Here is a 17,073-nt window from a genome sequence, read left to right as displayed (position 1 = left end):
AAGTGAACAAGCAGCTAGCCACATTCTAGCTATCTATATATCTACCTCAAGCAAAAAACATGCACATTTTTGTCAAAAATAATTTAAAAAAATAAAAAAGGGGGGGATGGTGCCTGATGCGAGCTCCGTTCGTGCCCTGCCTCTGACCTGAACCCAACTGACCCTTTTCCTCCTGCTTACATTCTCTTCAGAGGAGGTTTGCCATTGCCTTCCACTGAGGCTGAGAGAGAGTGACCTGTCAGTTCCAACTAAAGTAGACCCATGGAATCAATTGGAGTTTTCTGTCACCCCATTTCCCTTTTTTGCAGCCTTTCACTCTTGAGTCTCCTGTCACCCCATTTCCCTTTTTTGCATTCTGTCACCGTTGAGTCTCCTGTCACCCCATTTCCCCTTTTTGCAGCCTGTCACCCTTCAGTCTCCTCTCACCCTGATTACCCTTTTTTGCCTCCTCTCATTACCCTTTTTTCAATCCCGAGGCTCCATCCTCCTCCTCCTCCTTCTCTGATGAGGGGAGGGAATGCTCTGCCCTTTGCCCGCCCTCTGACCTAAATCCCTCCCTGAACTTGCCCCGATCATGATTGGGGGGCAAGTTCATATTCAGCAGAACCTGGTTTAAAAAAAAAAGATGGATTTTGCCCCTAATCTGGATGTCCTCGGCTAAAGGGCATTTCCTTGTGCATGCCTTGAAATGGATTGTGACAGAATCGGACCCAATATGAACTTCACATGGAAGAATCGATTTCTAATCCAGGGTAAAAGGTAGTCTGAATGGGCCCTAACAATACTGCAGCAAATGAATTATCATTGTGAAAACATTTATGATTCAGATTCACATTTAAGTACATCTGGCAGAAGCAGGCTTCTCTGCCCCTTCATCCCTACAGCAGCCCTGAAAAGATGATACAGAAAATATATTGGAGAGATCATCTACAACCAAGGTGCATCTACATTGTAGACATCACTATAACTGCCATGGATCCATCCTACAGAATCCTGGGGTTTGTTATTTTATGAGACACCAGCACTCTTGTGCAGAGAAGGCTAGTCTTTGTAAAATATCACAGGATTCCATAGGATGGAGCTCAGGCACTTAAAGTGATGTAAAACTGCATCGTTTCTACAGTGCAGATGCACACTGAGTAAAGGCATATTTCATGAGCAAAGCCCTTTTGCCCACAGATGTAAATCCTAGTCCAAAGCTGCATCCTGGGATTGGCAGTCTGGACAGGCAGTAGAGCAACCTGGCTGAGAATTTTAGATACCCTTGACTAAACCTCAAGTCCTGTTTGATGGCTCTTAAAAAACAGGATATTGCCTTGATTCAGCAGACCTGAGCTTAGCGCACAGCAAAATAAAACAATTTACCACTCCCAAATTCCAGCCAAATTCAGGCTTCTTGCTGGTTTAATCACATGGCTTTTACCCCCAAAACTGCCATCTGGGTACAGCCAAACTCCAATACTGGTCCCTAAACTAGCTTCAGAAGACATTTTTCAAAGTCAGGAGCTTTCCGACTTTGAAAAATGGCCACCGAAGTGAGTTCAGGGACCAGTATTAGAGCCAGGCTGTACCCAGATGGTGGTTTTGGTAAAAAGCCATGTGATAAAAACGGGGGGGGGGGGCAAATTTGGCTGGAATCTGGGAGCAATAAATTGGTTTATTTTGCTGTGCACTAAGCTCTTATATTTTTTGACTCTCCGTACTTGCTATGGATTGGTCATGACTGTTCTTGTTGGGGCTGTACAGATGGGCAGTGGGATACGGCCCCTTTTCGTTCCACATTGGGGCTGAGGCAATCGCATGCCATAGTCTCTTCAGGTAGCAAAAAGAAGCTGCGAAAAGCAACTTCTTTTCTGCTCCCTGGAAGGGCGTCATAGTTGCAGTGGGGCAGCATGATGATGCCCCTTCCACTGTGCTATTTGGGCACTGTGCTAGAGTAGTGCCATGATGCCGTGTGCCATCTAGAAGGGTACATGGCATAATGGCGTAATGGGGGTGGGGTCATGGCATTGAGCTTGCGGATGGCACAAAGTGTTGGTCTGTATCCCCCCCATTGTCTTTATTTTTACCACCCTAAATTAATCATAAATAAAGAACTCTTGCCACCTTGTGCTATTCCATGAACTTTACAACAACTTGAGAGTAAAGAAACTAAAGACCTTTTCCTGAAAAATATGTGGTAAAAAGTCTCTAATTTATGGTTGAATCTGCACTGCAGAAATAATAAAGTTTGATATGGATGCAACTGCCAAGGCTCCATGCTGTGGAATGTAGGGATTTGTAGTTTGATGTGGCATCAGCACTCTCTGACAGAGAAATATTTCACAAAACTACAGATTCCATGATTCCATAGCATTGCGGCAGAATTCCATAGCATTGAGACATCAAACTGCCTTAATTCTACAGCGCAGGTTCAGTCTAAGACACTGAGGTCAAAATGTTCTGGGGTTATTTATTTTGAATTTAAATAAACAGTGTTACCTGATGCATATTTACTACATCTTCGTAAATACTTCTTTTAGAGATTTTTTAAAGAACAAGGAGGACTGTTATTCTGTGCAATAAGTAAAAAGATATAGGCTTACTTTAGAGACAAGATGCATTATTTTTGGTGTCAAAATAATTCTTGGGAATTTAAAAACTCAGGAGCCGTGAGCCACAAAGGAATAATTTCTCAGAATGACTTTTCAAAGTGTAAGGGAGCCTTTGCAATAAAATAACATACTCATGAGTAAATAAAATGGCAAAGTATAAATCAATTGCTATTGTGTCTGGCATTGTGAGATGAAGCAATCTTTTAATCGTGAAATAGCATAAACAAGTTGAACTCATTTAATATTTTAAATATACCAACAATTTTTCCATGTTACGTTTAGGGCCATGCCATGGCAAGTTCAGCCATCTTGCAACACCCTAATGCCAGCAGTGAATCTACATTGGCTCAGTAGTACATGGAGCATTAAAGAAAGCAGTGTCAAAATAATGAACTAACCAAAAGGGAATAGTAACAGCTGTGTTTTTTCTGGCTGAGTTGGAATGGAAAACAAGAGATTTTAATTCTCTGTTGAGAGGATTTCTCCAGAGTAACTGATTACATTTATTGAATGCATTTCTGTGGAATGATCCACACAGCATTTATCAAGCTATCAAATAGCAAATACTATATTATCTTATCTTTTGCAGCTAAAACACTGAAAACTGATCATAATCACTGAAAACCATGCTTCTTATAATCCAGGTGGCAAATTTCTTGTATTTCAATCTTCCTCTTTGGCCAGGACATGGGGTTCCTATCAGGTGAGAACAAATCTACTATTAGTGAAGATAATACATATATTTGTTGAGATTTAGAAGTGTATAGCAACATAATGCTATATAGAGTCCATCCTATAACCACCATAGTCATAGTGGGTGCTATGACAGAACCTTTTAGTCAGTAGACAAAACATATGACTTGAGATAAGATTAAACTATTTCATGGATCATCCCAGTTACCCTGGTTACAGTTACAGAGAGGCATATGCAGGGCTGTGGCGTGGGTGTTATAGACGCCACCCAAAAATGGTGGTAGAGAATGTACTATAGTTTATCCTACTGTCTTGAAAAATCTCTGTAACATTTCAATCAACTGTACATGGTGGTGGTATGGAGATTTTCCATATGCTCTGGCTAATCTAGGGTGGATATCTACACATCAGCAAAAAAGAGGCTATGTAGCACAAAAATGCAAATTTACATCCTTTTTATGTACCAGTTTATATGCATAGATATGAATAAAGATTTTTTTTTTAATATACAGTTGCTGCTTCAGCTCTGTGTGGGTGCATTTCTGGGAAACAACCTCCCCCCCCCCCATGGATGCAAAAGAAATGCAAATAATCTCACCCCGTATAAGTATATGGTGGGAACATGAACATACAGACTTCAGTATGTCCCTGTTCATGTTACAACCATTTAATAATATCAAGCAAGACAATCGACAAAGGGTCATATTCACTGATCTGAAGCCCATGGATCCACAGTGCCACTGCAGTTTTAAAAGAAACACATCTTAACACAATGGAGAAAAGTTTGATCAGATGTTGTTGATGGGACATGTCAAGGCCATTCCTTTACCTTCTTATGCTTATCTATCAGCTTTTCAAAATGAGCACTGAGTTTTGTAGGACACATGGCCATCCCAAACTAAATCACAGGGGAAAGGAAGTTTGCCCTGTTCTTGCCTCGACATGGAACAAGCATTTCTGGAAAGCAATCTTTAGCAGTAGATTCTGCTTCTTGGAAGAGATGAGAGAAACAATATATGTACCATGCTAATATTTCCATATTATTAAATAATATCATGTAATGGAAGATATCCTTGTTGAAACATTGGAGTTTTTTATGTGTTGCCTTTATCTCTGAACAGCTAGAAAAAGATCAAACATGCCATACATATGGAAAGATTTGTTAGCAATTATACTATTCAGTGAGGGCAATTTAATCTTTATGCTATGAGTTTTCACCTTCCCTAAACTCAGTTGAATGTTTCTGCATATTTATGTATGAAATGTATTGCACAACAGGGTTCTTTTCCCACGAGAATATGGAATCCGACCTACCCAAGCAGGAGATGATTTATGATTATATCTTAATCAAGCAACTTATTCTGTTATTTTATTTAATTGATTAAGAAAGCATCCATTTTGGAAAGCTAAAAAACCAAGTGCAATGGGCATAGGGTTCACCTCTATTTCATCCTGAAGAGATTAAGAGGTATGCTGCATCTATGTGAAGCCTCTTTTGGAAGTTGGGTTGTTGATACAGGCTTAAAACAAGACACTGAAGGTAACACACTGTGAGAACATCTAAAGGAGTAAAGTTGTCTCACATAAGAGAATATAGATCTGTCCTATAGTGATCAAGATCAGAAATTTCATCCTCAAAGGAAGAATCTAAAGAGATTATCCCATTACAAAAAAAGAAAAAAACCCTCAACTTACCTTTCCCGTTTTACTGTAGAATATGGGATGCAGTCATGTATTATCACATGCAAAATGCCATGGATGCCACCACCCAACTGCATCTCGGCTTAACCCTGGCTGCAAGCCATGCTTAGCTGGCCAATTTGCCCAGTCAGGAGCTTCTCAGCTTTGCAGGTCGGCCGACTGAGCACGGCTTGCAGCTGGGTTTTAGGTGGGATGCAGTTGGGTGGTGGCATCAGTGGCAATAATACCTGACTGCATCCCGTAATCGAATCTAACCCAGGAGAGGTAAGTCAGTTTTATTTGGGGTGCGATAAACTCCTAAGACTTAACTTCCATGAGCCCCAATGACTCCAGCAGTTTCATAAATAATCCATCCCTAGATTTTTGGAAACATAACCAAGACTATGGGGACACAGGAAGCAAGCTTAGCTATTTGTTCACATTTTTAAAAGTGGGACTTTTAAAAATATATACAACTTGAACTCTAGAAAATGGATGTGTTGGATATTGTTCAAATCCAGCAGAATAGCAGTCTATCCCAGGGTATCTGTGGTAGACATCTGTGCAATGAGGTTGGAAGGACAGGGAGCTCCTGGGCACCATCCAGCTACAGTCATGCAAACCAGAAAAATGAACCTCTGCTTTCCTCCTAGATCTCCTGATCGACCATGAGAGGTGCATTCTGATATCAACATGTTTCCTGTCACTGAATTTCAATACGGGCAATACAGGCATACACCAATCTTCAACAACTCTCTTTTATTTTATTTTATTTTCTTTCTTTTTCTATTTCCCCTTTCAACAGATCTAAATTATAACCATGTACTGTACTTTCAACCCCTGGTTTGCTCTTTCAACTGCTACATCCCCCTCCACTGTCAAATTGATATACTGTTGGCTTTCTCTCAGTGAACTTGGCACCATCTTGTGATCAGTCTTGCCTTTGCAAGCTAAAACAGAAAAGACAGGGGACTCAAACAGATAGGGTAAAAGGAGCAGCCAGAGGCTCTTCCTGTGCCAATCGCTGCGGGACCATGGCAACCACACATGCCTGGCCCCAATCCATACTCCCACCATAGTCCCAAGCTGGCCACCAAAAACTAGCGGGTTTTGTCTACTCCTTTTTGGCCTGGCTCTTTCGAGTTGGGGTGGGCTTGGCATGCCTTACAGCTTCATTTGGTGCATGCATTTTGTTAAAATCATGCCTCCAATGCAGCCCCAAGGCAGACCTTTTGGTCCATCTGTTTCAGGCCTGGGTTCCACTATCAACTTCAAGCTTTGGGTGATATGCCAGCTGTGACCCTTCCTGAAGCCGGGCGACCAAGACACAGTGGTACATGTGCTGGTAACCTCTCGACTGGACTTCTGCAACATGCTCTACATAGGGCTACCCTAGTGCCAAGTTCGGAAACTTCAATTGGTACAAAATATGGCAGCCAGATTGGTCGCAGGTACGTCTAGAACTGATCATATAACACCTGCCTTGAAATCCCTTCACTTGCTGCCAGTTAGTTTCAGGGCATGGTACAAGGTGTTGGTTATTACCTTTAAAGCCTTACGTGGCCTGGGTCCAGACTACTTGTGGGAGTGCTTTCTTCCACACAATCATCCCCTCACATTAAGGTCCTTTGGGAAGAATTTGCTATAGCCTAAAGAGACCAGACTGGCTGCGGTACCCCAGAGGGCCTTCTCATCCGCCGCTCCTAGGCTATGGAATGACCTGCCAGAGAAGATCTGTCACATTACCACCTTAGCAGCCTTTAAAAAGGCTGTTAAAATGGATGGCTTCTGGCAGGCCTTGCCAGATTAGCCTCCCCCTTTATTTGTCTTACTGTCTTGATATAGATAGCCTCTGTCTACCTCGTGAACACAGATGCTCTCGCTCTAATTTTCTACCTTAATTTTAGTTTATACTTTAAGCCAGAAATTAAGTTATTTCATTTTGTTCTGATTTTTATGACTGGGATGTGGGTTAGAGTAGGGGATTATTTTTAAACAATTATGAGAACACTTCCATGATGTAAATGGAAGCATTCCCCTTTAATAGCGCCATCCGCGATCCCACCAGGAGGCTCCCGTTGCAGTTCGGTGACATTGGGGCGACGGGAGCAGAGCGGGAGGTAAGTAGTGTGATAAACTCCATTGTCTCTCATTCTCTCCTGCTGGGCCCTGGCTGGAAGACCTCTCTGCCGGTCTCTCGATCTGCTTCCCTTCAGGGCCTGGCAGGTCTTTCCGGGGCTCCCCTTCTGCCTCCCCGCTTCTGTCTGCCCCGTCCTGGCAGCTGGAGGCTTCATCGGTGTCGCAGGGTCTCCGCGGGGCGAGGATGGCTATGGATTGGGGCGAGGAGGCACCCGATGGCCGCCCGGCCTTTCCCCGCTCCCTCCTTTTTCGCCTTCTCCCTCCTCCTCCTCCTCTTTGCTAGCTCTTTTTTTAAGCACCAAAAGACGTGCTGCGAAATTCGGATTTCCCGTGGAAAACCCCACGCTTCCATTGGTCCATTCAGATTTGCAAATCGCGGAGGTTCAGGTCTTAAAGGGGAAGGTCACTGCTTAAATGGATCTATAAGATCCATTCCCTAAATTTCTTCTTTATTTATTCAAATCTTCTTTATGCTCCCTTTATAGTATTAGCTGTTCACTCACAAAAATGACAGCACTGCCCTCCACTGGTTGCAGAAATTGTGTACAGTGATATTTGTGCGAGACCATAGTATTTCACACTGAAGAGGGGCTTTACACAGAGAACAGTAAAGGCTATATCGCACATGGTATTTAATGCATTTTTGTATAGCCTTTAAACACAAGCAGGATGGCTAAGGAATTCTGGGAATTGCATCCCCAAGGCAATGTTTGCATTCTGCATTATATACGGCAATACATTTAATATTATGACTCCCCCCATCCCCCAAAAGGGCCTTTCATTCCCTCTTCTTGTGCTTGCATAGATCCTATCAGTATGCTTGACGGATGGTTATGTGAATGGGAGGTGGATATACATTCACATTTCAGCCTTGATGTGCATCTTGCGTCAGCTAAAGTACTCAGCAAAAGCACTTCTGTGGTTTCCCATCTACCAGAGTTATTGCACAGCTATATGTTTTGGAGTTCCCTGAAAGTAAAAAGGAGTCCATTTTGTTGACTTTTTGTTTGGATTATTTTTGCATTATTTCTCTTTTGTGCAAACGTCATCTGAAAAAGATCCTGTGGGGTTTTTTAAATTTTAATTCTAGTTTTTGTCCAGGCTTCATCCAGTGTGATAAAGTCCTTATTGTGCTGTAAGCCCTATGTTAAATATCTTACTGTGCAAATGTAAAACACCATAAATATATGTTGCACATTAGCCATGTTTAAAAATACAAACATATAACTGAAATGCCTAAATAATTTTTAAAGTAGAATTACTGCGTTTGATCCAATTAATATTGAGGACAAAATTTGCAAAACCATCTCTATTTCTTGCCTAAGAAAACCCTATGAAATTCATGTCAACAGGTGACTTGAAGGCATATACATACACACAATATGGCCCTGCAAATAACACAGACAACATCATTAATATTTTTATAAAAATACATCACTGAAATTATAGTAATCAGGAGTGGGGAAGCTCAGGCACAGAGAGGTTCGCCTTATGGCTTACTGTAAGCCTCCTTACTGTAAGCAGGACAGTAAGTACCTCAGCCATGCCCTTCCCAAGTGTTATCAAGTTTGGTTTTAATAAAATTTTGGGTACATGCAGTCTGTGCTATGACCCCTGCCTGACCCCAGAAAGGACCCGCCATTAACCCAAAGGCATGGAGACCACGTAGGCAGCTCACCTTGCAAAGGCAGAGCCCCTAGAAAACAGGGAACTAGAAATTTTCCACAGGAAGTTTGGGAGTTGCCCAACAGGAATCACCACTGCTGACCCAAGTAAGACAATAGACTTGGCTTCTCACTTGATGGGCCAGTGATCAGCTTAATGACTTAGTAATCAAGTGGGATGCCCCTCCGAATTGTGTTCAGACCTAAATGCACTGTTCAACACATTACTTGCTCTCGGCTTAACAAAGCCGAAGCAATCAACACCTTTGTCTAGCAAGTCCTCATAAGTTTCACCCTATAAAAACCCTGGATTTTTAGACCTTCTCTGAGCTCTGAGCTTTGAGTTGAGCTGAGCTAAGCTTGCGCTGTCACCAGGTTGCACATTGGTCCACACCAGTTTGAACTCTGCTCTTAGCTCCCGCAGCCCTCTTCCCCCGCTCCTGCGGCCGTGATTCACTGTCAATCCAAGCTTCATCAGACTTCCTGGAAAAGACTTCTAGTGGTGCCTCTCTTTCTCAAACCTATCTCCCGAACTTACCCATCCCCTGCTGTAGCATTGAATGTGTGTGTGTGTTCCCCCTTTTGCTGCGTGGCTGTTCCTGTACTAATAAACGTTAGTCTTTTAATTGGACCTAGTTGGTATCAGTGTCTCTTTCTCTTGGAGCTTGCTGGTGATCTCTGGTATACACTATTGGGACCCAATTCCGGCACGTGGTGTTGTTAGGGCCACCTCTTGGCTATATTTGAGCTAATTAAAAATTCCCCTAATTCGATCCTTCCTAACAGAAGGGAGGATTTTAAAAGCCTAAAAGGCACATGTGGGCATTTTTAGGGCTAAGCCTCTTCTCCTAAGGAGGGGAAATATTCTTCAAACCATGGCAACTTCTTGCCAGCCATTCCCATGCTCAGTTAAAACAACAACCCTAAGGTGCCTTGTCCATAACTGAACATTAAACAGCATAATTCAGAATCAAGCAAGGAAATGGTCCCAAGGTGTAGAGCATCAGTCTTATGTCATCTCCAGTAAAAGTTACCTTGCTCTCGCGACGCTTTTGTTTTCTCTCTGAATGTCCTCCTCCCTATAAAGTAGAGAAACAAAGAAGAAAATATAACAGGAGTAAGAAAACAAAATGCAGGGTCTTCCTACCAGATGGGTGGCCACAAAGCGATGAACTGGGCAGAGCAACTGTGAACATGATGACAGCTCTAGTAAACAGTGGATTAGTTCAAATCTGTGTCTCTACACCAATTAAATCCCAGATTTCAGCTGACTGCAACTGAGGTAGGACACCTCAGGCACATGCCTCTGCTCCTAAGGAGGGAAAATCCTCCTCAAACACTGGAAACATTTTGACACCCCATTCTCATGCTCACTTGTGGTCATCAAAGGATGCTTTTTAAAAAGCACCAACCCTAAGGTGCCCTTAAATAGCATAATTCAGACTCTGGCAAGGAAGTGGTCCCAAGGTGCAGAGCATTAGTCTTATGTTATCTCTAATACAAGTTACCTTGCTCTCCCGATGCTTTTTCTTCCTCTCTCTATGTCCTCCTCCCTACAGAGTAGTGAAACAAAGAAGAAAATATGACAGGAGTGAGAAAACATATTGCCATTCCACTACATTTATTAAAATTCAAAGGAAAGTTCCAGCTTGAAATATAAATAAATTAATTCAATTAATACAAACAGTTGGTTTTGTTCTTTTACATAAAATGTAAAAGAAGATTTTTACAATGCTTTGCTAATTGTGTTACTATTGATTATTGCTGCTTTTGTTAACTAGTACCCCAGGGAGAAAGTGTCTAGCCCACCCTGCTCTTTCCTCCATGTTGAGTTTCTGAACCAAAGTAAATATTAAAAATTGCTGTCCTCTCCATTTGCAGGATGAGGCACACTAAAATCTGTTTAACCACCTCATTCCAACTGTATAAGTAGAGTAGCTCTCCTTGTGACTGAAAATTTAGTCCTATTTTTACTCGCTCCTAAGTATGCCCAACTAATTTTAATGGGACTTACTCTCAAGTATCTAGGATTGAAGCCTAAAACAGTTTAAACTCACTATTGGGTACTCAGGTGGAAGAACTGAAAAGGAGCCAACTTTATGTCACTATTAGTATATGTATCTTACCAAACTCTCTGGATGCCTTTGGGCCTTCTCTGAATCTTCTTCTCCCTAAGTGACAGAAAAACAGAACAGAAAATCCAAACCTGAGTAAGCAAAGATGCTGCCATTGCTCTACCAGTTCCTGAGATTTCATGAAGAAGGAACTGCTAAAAGCACAATCACAAACACTTTCATGGAAGAAGAAAAATAGAAAACATCTGATAAAGCCAGTGTGGCTGCACAATAAACTCAGAGAAGTTAACTTCTTTTTAAAAAGTGCATCTTGGCCCTGTTATTCTCAGGGCATGGTTAATGTGTTGGTTATTACCTTTAAAGCCTTACGTGGCCTGGGTCCAGACTACTTGTGGGAGTGCTTTCTTCCACACAATCCTCCCTGCACATAAGGTCCTTTGGGAAGATTTGCTATAGCCTAAAAGACCAGACTGGCTGCGGTACCCCAGAGGGCCTCTCATCCGCGCTCCTAGGCTATGGAATGACCTGCCAGAGAGATCTGTCACATTACCACCTTAGCAGCCTTTAAAAAGGCTGTTAAAAATGGATGCTTCTGGCAGGCCTTGCCAGATTAGCCTCCCCCTTTATTTGTCTTACTGTCTTGATATAGATAGCCTCTGTCTACCTCGTGAACACAGATGCTCTCGCTCTAATTTTCCCTTAATTTTAGCTTATACTTAAGACAATTAAGTTATTTATTTTGTTCTGTTTTTATGACTGGGATGTGGGTTAGAGTAGGGGATTATTTTTAACAATTATGAAACACTTCCATGATGTAAATGGAAGCATTCCCTTTAATAGCGCCATCCCGATCCCACCAGAGGCTCCCTTGCAGTTCGGTGACATTGGGGCGAGGGAGCAGAGCGGGAGGTAAGTGTGTGTATAAAACTCCATTGTCTTCTCATTCTCTCTTGCTGGGCCCTGGCTGGAAACCTCTTGCCGGTCTCTCGATTGCTTCCCTTCAGGGCCTGGCGGTCTTTCCGGGGCTCCCCTTCTGCCTCCCCGCTTCTGTCTGCCCCTGTCCTTGCAGCTGGGCTTCATCGGTGTTTCGCCGGGTCTCCGCGGGGCGAGGATGGCTATGGATGGGGCGAGGAGGCACCCGATGGCCGCCCGGCCTTTCCCCGCTCCCCCTTTTCGCCTTCTCCCTCCTCTCCCTCCTCTTTGCTAGCTCTTTTTTTTAAGCACCAAAAGACGTGCTGCAAATCGGATTTCCCGTGGAAACCACAGCTTCCATTGGTCCTTAAGATTTGCAAATCGCGAGGTCAGGTCTTAAAGGGGAAGGTACTGCTTAAATGGATCTATAAGACATTCCAAATTTCTTCTTTATTTATTCAAATCTTCTTTATGTCCTATAGATTAGCTGTTCACTCACAAAAAATGACAGCACTGCCCTCCACTGGTTGCCAAATGTTGTACAGTGATATTGTGCTGAGCACATGATTCACCTGAGAGGGCTTACACAGAGGAAAGGCTATCGCACCGGTATTTAATGCATTGTATACTTTAAACACAGCAGGTGGCTAAGGACTTCTGGGAATGCATCACCATGCAATGTTTGCATTCGGCATTATATACGGCAATAATACATTTCTATTATGACTTCCCCCATCCCCCAAAGGGCCTTCATTCCCTCTTCTTGTCTTGCATAATCATGTCATATGCTTGACGGATGGTTACTGTGACTGGAGGTGGATATAATTCAGCATTTCAGCCTTGATGTGCACTCTTGCGTCCAGCTAAGTACTCAGCAAAAGCATTCTGTGGTTTCCCATCTACCCAGGGTTTGCACAGCTACATGTTTTTGGTTCCCTGAAGTAAAAAGGAGTCCATTTTGTTGACTTTTTGTTTGGATTATTTTTGCATTATTTCTCTTTTGTGCAAACGTCATCTGAAAAAGATCCTGTGGGGTTTTTTAAATTTTAATTCTAGTTTTTGTCCAGGCTCCTTCTCCAGTGTGATAAAGTCCTTATTGTGCTGTAGCCCTATGTTAAATTCTTTCTGTGCAAATTGTAAAACACCATAAATATATTGTTGCACATTAGCCATGTTTAAAATACAAAACATATAACTGAAATGCCTAATAATTTTTAAAGTAGAATTACTGTGTTTGATCCAATTAATTTGAGGACAAAATTTGACAACCATCTCTATTTCTTGCCTAAGAAACCCTATGAAATTCATGTCAACAGGTGACTTGAAGGATATACATTACACACAATATGGCCCTGCAAATAAACAAGACAAACATCATTAATATTTTTATAAAATACATCACTTAAATTATAGTAATCAGGAGTGGGGAAGCTCAGGCACCGAGAGGTTCGCCTTATGGCTTACTGTAAGCCTCCTTACTGTAAGCAGGACAGTAAGTACCTCAGCTGCCCTTTACATGTGCTGGTAACCTCTCGACTGGACTTCTGCAACATCCTCTACATAGGGCTGCCCTAGTGCCAAGTTCAAAAACTTCAATTAGTACAAAATATGGCAGCCAGATTGGTCGCAGATATGTCTAGAACCGACCATATAACATCTGCCTTGAAATCCCTTCACTGGCGAAAGAAACCCAGAATCGCATGGAAGATCTTGATGGATGACATTGAGAAAGGAGGTTTAGCACTACCCAATCTAAAAATCTACTTCCAAGCTGCATGTTTGAAATGGCTGGAAGAATGGGCAAGGCTAGAAGACGAGAAGCTGCTCTGTCTGGAGAGTACAAAGATGAGATTTGGGTTCCATGCTTTCATGTGGTACAAAAAAGCAGGAGATAACAAAGACTTTATGCATCATATTATAAGGAAAGCTCTGATCAACACATGGGCGAAAATCAAAGGAAGATTTTATAGAGAACTTCCAACATGGACCTCCCCACAAGAAGCTCTATTCAATAGAACAAGGAAAGATAGGACTACCCCATGGGTAACATATAAACAATTGGAAACAGGAAAGGAAAATAAGGATTTAGGATTCAAAACTTTAGATCAAATAAAAGAAGAAAATATAGACATGGATTGGTTTTTACATAGACAGCTACGAGAAAGATATAAGAAAGATAAACTAGAAAAAGGGATTAAGAAAAATAAAGAAGGAATAGATCATATCTTTTTTGACAAGAAGAAAGGACATATTGCCCGATACTATAAGTTGCTGAAAGATCAAGAAATGGAACAAGAGACAGTGAAAAATACTATGATTAAATGGGTGCAAAATATAGGAAAAGAGATCAGCTTGGAGAAATGGGAGAAAGCCCTGAAAGATTCAAATAAGTTTACATTATGTCAAGATTACAAAGACAATTTCTTCAAAATGTTCCATAGATGGCATCTATCCCCGGAAAAACATAAGAGAATATATAAAACATGCAACTCTGAATGCTGGAAGTGTAAAAAACCAGGAGCAGATTTCTACCACATGTGGTGGAAATGTGAGAGTGCGAAAAAATACTGGAGATCGATTCATGAATCAATGGAAAAGATGGTTCGAGAACCATTACCTTTTTATCCACTTTTTTCCCCCCTATTAAACATGATTCCAGATTGTAACCCTAGTAAAGAAAAAATTAAGAAACGCATTCTGTTGTACATGCTCACCACAGCTAGGAAGACATATGCAAAGCAATGGAAAAAGGAAGCAATCCCTTCAAAAGAGGACTGGATATATAAACTTAATGAGGCAATGGAGATGGACACGCTTACAATGTTGATGAGAGAAGAAGATAAAAACGAGGTAGAGATAGATTGGATGTGTGTGAGGAAATTTAAAAAGAGTTTAACCAATTAGAAGAACGTCCCTGGAAAGAACGGTATTAGTTGACAAACTTGTGATTATATAGAAAGAAGAACAATAAGACAAAGTGTGTTCGTATTGGATATGGTAATATAGTGGATTCTATACAGAAATAGAAATAGATAATAGTACTTACATAGCTAGACATGAATAAATATAAACTGAAGTGTAAGATTTAAGAATAATATGATGGGGGGAGGGGGAATGCTGAGGGTGACGAAATAAAAAGTCTCACTTTGTGTTGGTATTTTTATCTTTTCTGAGTTAATTGAGTGTAAATATGGAATGTAATAATATACTAAAAGTGTAATTGTAAAGTATTAATGTACGATAAGTGTAACCGCACCAGAGTGTAGAATATAATGGAAGATAGTTAAAACAGAAGAAGTAACTATAAAATAACAGAGCATGACTGGAAAATTATCAAGAAGAATATGGAGTGGAATAAAATTATGGGAAAAGTAGGCAGACAATTATTCGGGAAGTGGTTAATATATCAGAGGAAAAAACAACATAGAAGAACCTGTGAGTGTATGTGTGTACAATTGTTTAAATGTAAGAGGTGGTGGTTGCTGTTATTCGTTGGTTTGTTTGTTTGTTATAGATGTGTAGGTAGTCTATGTTATGTTGTAGGATGATGTGAGGATTTTATGTATGGTTTGTAAAAAAAAAGAAAAGAAAAAAGAAATCCCTTCACTGGCTGCCAGTTAATTTCCAGGCATGGTACAAGGTGTTGGTTATCACCTTTAAAGCCTTACGTGGCCGTGGCTGGGGCCGACTACTTGTGGGAGGGCTTTCTTCCACACAATCATCCCTCACCTTAAGGGACTTTGGGAAAGAATTTGCTATTCGCCTAAAAAGACCCGGACGGCTGTGGTACCCCAGAGGGCCTTTCATCTGCCCGTCCTAGGCTATGGAATGACCTGCCAGAGAGATTGTCACCCTTACCACCTTAGCAGCCTTTAAAAAAAGGCTGTACAATGGATGCTTTTGGCAGGCCTTGCCAAGATTAGCCTCCCTTTATTTGTCTTATGTTCTTGATATAGATAGCATCTGTCTATCCTGGACACAGATGCCCTCGCTCTAATTTCTACCTTAATTTTAGCTTTAGACTTTTAAGCCCGAAATTAAGTTATTTTCATTTTGTTCTGTTTTTTATGACTGGGATGTGGGTTAGAGTAGGGGGATTATTTTTAACCACTTATGAGAATACTTCCCTGATGAAAATGGAAGCGTTTCCTCTTTAATAGCGCATCCGGACCCACAGGAGGCTCCCATCGCAGATCGGTGACATTGGGGCAATGGGAGCTAGAGCAGGAGGTAAGTTAGTGTTCTAAAACTCATTGCTCTCATCTCTCCCTCTTAATCGCTTTTATCCCTGTAGCACAAAAGCCTGAGCAAGGTGAGGTATAGGCAAATGGAGCGATGGTTAACTATCTTTTCTTGATACTTGTGTTTTTTCTTTTTGTGGTGTGTGGACTTAAAGATGGGGTATAGAGTTTTGCTTGTTTTCAGTAAAGACAGAAACCTAAACATACACGACAAAGGTGACATCTTAATAAAATTCACTGGGAAACTATCGAAAAGAGACATAGACTAGATGGTGATTTGTGGCGTGGGCCTTCGGATGTTTCTGATCATTGCTGACTCAAGGGAATCTGTATCGGGTTTACTTGTTAAGATTTGTCAGAGTTCTTGACCTTTCGCATCCTTCCTCTGAGGTTGGGACGATTTTCACCATGCAGAGCGGGATTCAACCCCTTGTCTTCAGAGTCCTAGGGGGGTACAGACCGCGCTTTGCGGCTGTCTTGCCGCCGCCAGTGGTCCGCGGGGGAAGCCGGAGCCTTCCGACGGCCCTTACTCCCGGCGGACCGAAAAAGACGGCTCCACAAGGAGCTTCTTTTTTCGTCGCGTTTGCGACGTTAGCGGGGAGGGGCGCGCCGCTACGTCCGCAGCGGGCGACGGCGTAAGACGCTAAGCATCGATACGCAACCGATGGCGCCGGCATGTAGAGGCCGGCGCCCATCTTGTACGGACGGAGTCCGTACTAGGCACAGGGGCGTTCTATTCAGAGACGCCCCTTTTTTAAAATGGGACGTCATATCCGGGGCCGCGTCCAAAGGGCTGTTAGAAAAGCCCCCTAGTCTGTCACTCATGACCACACCACAGCACCCATGGCCTCTCAGATAATGACATTTAATTCATGATAAGCCATGATATAGCTTACCATGTGGTAAGGCATTCTTCACATTTTGATTGTTTGTATGAGAAAGTTTAAATATAGAGACCTTAGTCAGCTTGAGAACGTTGACACAACTGCCTGGCCTCCATAGTCTGCACTGATACCCATTCAAGAGAAGAAGTCCCAAGGGTTTTCCGTCCTATGAGTCTGGATCCCCATTGACC

This window comes from Sceloporus undulatus, chromosome 3 (genome assembly GCF_019175285.1).
Source record: "Sceloporus undulatus isolate JIND9_A2432 ecotype Alabama chromosome 3, SceUnd_v1.1, whole genome shotgun sequence".
Taxonomy (NCBI): Eukaryota; Metazoa; Chordata; class Lepidosauria; order Squamata; family Phrynosomatidae; genus Sceloporus; species Sceloporus undulatus.
The sequence above is the reverse complement of the archived record's forward strand: the minus strand, read 5'-3'. Positions refer to the sequence as shown.